The following is a 6,000-nucleotide window of genomic DNA, read 5'->3' as shown; positions in this document are numbered from 1 at the left end:
ATAAAGCATATTTGACTATTAGTATTTCTTGTTAAATTATTGTTCTAAATCAGTTATCCGCAAATGGTGTTAAGTGGAACCTTAGGGATCCATGAGAAGTTCCGAGGGGATCCATGAATTATATTTTTTTTAAATAAATTCTGGTTGTCGAAACCAATAACCTTGTGTTTATCCAACCAATAATCTATTACTTATTTAATATCACCGTTAATTTTGAGAATTTATTTACATTAAATGCCAATGAAAAAGGAAAGAACAAAAATTAATAGACACACTTTTCAATAACAACACATGGTTATTGGAAAATGCGAGAACAAAAAGGAATTACGAAAAGAATTTACATTTCAAATGATTGCATCAGTCTTTCAAATGATAGCATCTAAACTACCATATGCTTTATATATTAAATTCAGAATGAGCGACTGCCTTATTATTATCCCTATCAAAATATAATAAATACTAAGTAAAATTAATATCCACCCTCAGTTTATCTGTGGATATTTAATATTATTAAAAGTAAATTTAGAATTGTCTTCCTGCGTCTCCGCCCTTACGACAGTTCAGCTTGGTCGAGAAAAGAAAAGCTTTCTAAGTCTGATAAAAGACTGAAACTGGAAAATTCGCTGTTGGGAAATCTGAAACTGGAAAATTTGATAAGGTACTGGGAAGCCCGATGCCAGAAATCTATCTAATTAATACTGTCAAACATTTACTCTACGTGAAAATTTGATAGTTAGATTACAAGTTATTGAAACATTTTTTTTGCTCCCTGTTTTTTTAAAGCTGTTTTTTAATTATATTTTATTTTTTTAAAAAAATCAAGTTTGTTAATTCGACATGAATATTGGAATTTGAACGGCTTAAGCTAGAAAAAAACTTGTTTTTTTTATTATTTTATTAAATTTCTTAACTTAAGGTTTTGGGTTTAAAAGAGAAGATCGTATGATGTTTCAAGAAAAACACATCACACCCATCACAATATTACTAGGTTACCATTTTTTGTGCCAAGACTCTTTTTTTGTGTTCTCATGGAAAAAAGTGTCGTGGATACTTAATTTGTGTTTTGCAATTCCACATTAACTATTAGAACATACGTACTAAAGACTGTGATATACAAGGATATATTTAAGTGAAGACACGTGCTAATAAAAAGTACCCGTGATTTTCATTTCGAGTACAGTAATATGTTACTTTAAAATTGCAGACAACTGAAAATTTTCATTTTTTTAAAGGCTTATATTTACTGTTCTACTTTCAATCTTTTAAATGACAGCCTTTGCATTCAATATAAACTTCCCCGTCAAAAGTATAAACTGCTTTTGTCGTAACAGGTATAAAATTCGCTAGAAATAAAAGATCTTAGCATAAAAAAAGTTAAAATTCTTACGCAGATTAATGATAACTTTGTAAAAACTTGTAGAATAATTTTAGATCAGACATCTACAACTTGTTGTTAATTACTTAGTAATTGTATAAACAGAAATAAATATGGGAAACTTGGGCATTATTTTAAAATTTGTAATTAGATACCGAAAGTTGTACTCCTTCCCCAAGAGGAACATTAGTTGCCATCTTGAAGTTACCGTGAAAGGATGGGGAGGGGGGCACAACTTTCAGACTTCTTTCTGAACGAGTGAGATAATGTTAATAATTTATTTTTAATGCTTAATATAATTAATCTATGCCTAAACCAAGAGAACTAACAGTTAAAGAGTTATTTAAAGTTTGTATGTTTGTGGAATGTGAAGTTTTCAGTTTTGTGGAAGGTAAAATATAATTGAATGAAGAAGAATTCGAAATACATGGTGGGTATATAGCACCAGGTGTATAGATGACAAAACTGCGGAGTTGTACATTAGGAAATCATTTTGTAGAACATAAAACAACATAAATTGCTTTTTGTCATTGTTATAATTTTTTTTTTAAATTCAATTTTTTATACCGTCATTTCTTGAAATTAGTTGTAATCAATCTCATACAAATTTTAAATAACTTTTTTTGTTTAAATAACATTGTATCATATGATATCTAAATTCATATACCGTAAAAAGATTTTTTTATTAATTATTCAGTGAAATAAGAAAAAAAGTAATCAATTACTAGAAATTATTTGCTGAAAAATTATTATTAAATTTAACATTTACTGTATTTAAAAAGCAAAACAAAAATCATTAAAAGTTATACAATTAAATAATAATATTAAAATTTACGACTACTAAATTAAATATCGAAATACAAATACTTTTTTAGAATTATTTAACCTAACAATATTAAATATAAGCAATTAAATTAAGCCTTAAAAAATAAACTATTATTAAGAATTTATTTAATTATTTTTCGCATGGAACATATTTCCTGTGAAACGAACCAACAGCCGTTGATGTTAAGACTGAGATTCTTATGAAATTTCTTTTTTGCAAAAGTACTCGTTGAAAAAACACTAAAATATCTTTTTTTTTATTTCTTGGATTAAAGCAATGGTTGCTGGGATATTAACAATTACTGGGATTTTTATACAATTTAACAAAATGGTGTAACCAGAGATAGTGGCTCATAACATATGCTCATATCGTGACTCATAATCGTTCATAACATTTTTATATTTTTGAAAATTTATTTAATTTTGGGATCATTAGAAGGAAAAAAATAATGACTTTGAAATTCAGTTATTAAAATGCTGTGATCTATACATAAGTGGTTATAAGTTTTCTTGAAATAACTTTTGGGAAAATATTTTGAAAGCTTTTTTTACGGGGAATCACAATTTTATACCATTTCGATTTTTCCCTTTGCTATAAAACACTATATTTTTAATCACACAAAAAAAAAAGAAAATAAAGAGAAATTGAAAGAGTATTTTTTAGTCTTAGTCAATTATTATTATTAAATTATTATTATTATTATTATTGTTACTATATATTAGTTTTTGGCCAGAATATTTGAAGCACTTCTTATAATAAAATAGCAAAATTCTCCAATTTCGTTTATTACATGTTTTTCAACATGAAAAATCAAATATTTTGTTAGGTCAAGAAAGAATGTAAAGTGGTCTCAACCAAAATATTAATTATGGTGGAAATTGAAGGTGGGAATTGAAGAAAAAAAATTCAAAGTTCCAATAATTTTTAAAAAAATTTTTTTTAAATTTTATTACCAAATTTTATTTATCTTTTAACAACCAAAACCGAAAAAATTACTTTCGATATTTTCAACAAACAAATGCTGGAACAAATTATGAAAATTGCTAGAAGAAAAATCAAGTAAGAAAATTATTATCGATGAGGAAAAACTTTTAAATTTTTGCCAGAAATATTAACTTTCAACACTATTGCTGTAACTTCGTTAGAGAAAAAGTTATTTAAGTTCGCATGGTGAAGTCGCGTTGCTATTAGATGGGTTTGATGAGATCGTTTCAAAATATAAAGATATAATGATGGAATTATTAAACGTTTTGAAGAATTCTAAAAAGGAAAAGCTCTTTATAGCTACTCGGGCTCACTTGAGGAATTTTCTGGAAAGCAAATTAAACTAATATCGTACACTTTATAACTTAAAAAGAGATCAAGTTAAGTTTCTTGAAAAGTATTGGAGAAAAACACCAGATCTTACCGGTACGAATGAGAAGAGTTTTGAAACTTATTTCAAAGCACTACTTGATTGCGTATCACAGTCTATTTGGGACGAAGATAATGAATTTACCGGGAATTCTCTAATATTAAAAAAAACTCTTGCAGATGTTCTTCAAACTGAATTCAAAAATGTGTTTAACTCTAAAATCCAAGATGGATACACTTTTCCCAAAAATCTGAATGTATTGAACTCGTATACAATTTTAACAGAAGATAAGTTTTTACTTCATTTAGAGGAAAAAGACCAATTCGATTTTTCAAAATCAGACAATATTATTAAAAGTGTATGGGATAATTTTGAAAAAAAAAAGAGCATTCTTTGTTAGTTTTTAGTAGCCAATTTTGGGACCAAAAGCTGGAGAAAAAAATTTTCTTAAGACAAAATGGAGAAATTAAAAATATATAAGGAGGAAGTTAAACGAGGGAAAGAAAATTTGGGTTTCATTAGTACTGTGGTTAATTTTGAGCTGATCTTTACACACTCAAGTTTTGCAGCATATTTTGCAGCACTTTTTATCTTCAGAAACTACAAGAAAAAGAAAACAGAAAAAACATTTTACCGTGAGAGTATTTCCGGGCAACGAAATGAATTAACTCGCAATTTCCACGATGATATCTGAAGACGAAGATAAATATGTGAAAGGAGAATTTGAAAGTAGTCCCTTTAGATACTCTGATAAAAGTGATGGTTGGAAAAAAATTCTACGTCCTTCGAAAGAAGATTTTGACATTTTAATCATTCTTATATATATATATATATATATATATATATATATATATATATATATATATATATATATATATATATATATATATATATATATATATATATATATATAGATAGATAGATAGATAGATAGATAGATAGATATATATATATATATATATATATATATATATATATATATATATATATATATATAGCACAGTAAGAACAAAACCGAACAAAAACGGAAACAAAAAGAAAACAGAAGTAAGGTAATAGTAGATAATATCAAGCGTAATATTATAATGTACGTATAAGCGTAATATTATGTGTATTAATATTTTAAATAATTGTTTTAATTATCAAACTTTTTAATTACAAACTTTAAATTTAAAGCAGCTTTAGCGCTTAATATTATCTACTATTAGCTTACTTTTGTTTTCTTTTTGTTTCCGTTTTTAGTTTGTCTTCTAATTTCGTGTGTTAAGGGCATTGCTCTTTGAGCCTAATTTTTGGATTTCAGCAGCAATAATAATTTGGCTCCTGCCAAAAATCAATTCAAAACGAGTAAATCCTGTTGTTTTTTTGTTTTTAATAATTGTTTCAATTATCAAACTTTTTAATTACAAACTTTAAATTATCCTGTATTATATTATTGCCTTGCGCGCATCCATTTTCGGGCCCACCCAAGGTAACTAACAAATTAGACGCGCTTCAGTTTTGCAGTAAGAACGTGCCATAAGATATCACTTTATTTATGCTTCTGTTTTCATATATTGTAATCTGGCAATCTTATTACGAAAATATTATAAATCATTCTTGAAAGATTCCGGTACGGGTAAGTTCATTTAATTCGTTCCTCACTATGTAGATTTCCTTTCGTGTACTGTTATCTAAAGTCTTTACATTTTATTTTCAGTTTTTTGCTTGATATATTTGTTTGTTTTTCCGTACATATTTTTTACTTAATGTGTTCCAATTTCGTTTAAATTTTTTGATATATTTTGCTTTGGCTATATTAATACAATATTAGAAAGCACTCCTTTTGCGGATATGATCGTGTGAGCTGATGAAGAGATTATATCTTTTCTTAGTTTTGTTTTCCAAATTTTAATGATTTTTTTTTTCATGCATGCCTTCTTATGCAATAATCATCCTGATGATATGCCCTAAGCTTATGAGAAGTTGGTCGCAACATCCACGTGATCTCCTGTTATGTTTAACGTTTTTAAAGTTGTAGATTTCAACGAAAAATAAACTTAAAAAGTCATTTTAAGAAAAGTCTCCAGCTTTAGGTGCGAAACTAATCTCAGGTTTGAAATCTCCACATCCAAATTAGGCAAGATCAACTGTTTGTAAAATTGAAACACAATTTTTCCCCCAGTGCTATCTGTCTTTTTCACCTGATATAATAAGTAATACTTATTTTTGCCATGGAAAAACTGTATTGACAATTTTATAAAACCAAAAATAAATGAAATCCAAAATCAACCAAAAATAAAATTGAAATTTTAATTAAACCTTTATTAAAGAAAACTGTGTCGAAACCAGTCGGATAACTTAATAAAAAAAAATTGTGTTTAGGAAAAGTAAATTTTAAGCTGAATTTTGTTGTTCAATTGGTTACACTAGTATTTAATTTTGCAATGCTTCAACTACTTGCAA

Source organism: Parasteatoda tepidariorum, chromosome 4 (genome assembly GCF_982258835.1).
Source record: "Parasteatoda tepidariorum strain Cologne lab strain chromosome 4, Ptep-v5.0, whole genome shotgun sequence".
Taxonomy (NCBI): Eukaryota; Metazoa; Arthropoda; class Arachnida; order Araneae; family Theridiidae; genus Parasteatoda; species Parasteatoda tepidariorum.
The sequence above is the reverse complement of the archived record's forward strand: the minus strand, read 5'-3'. Positions refer to the sequence as shown.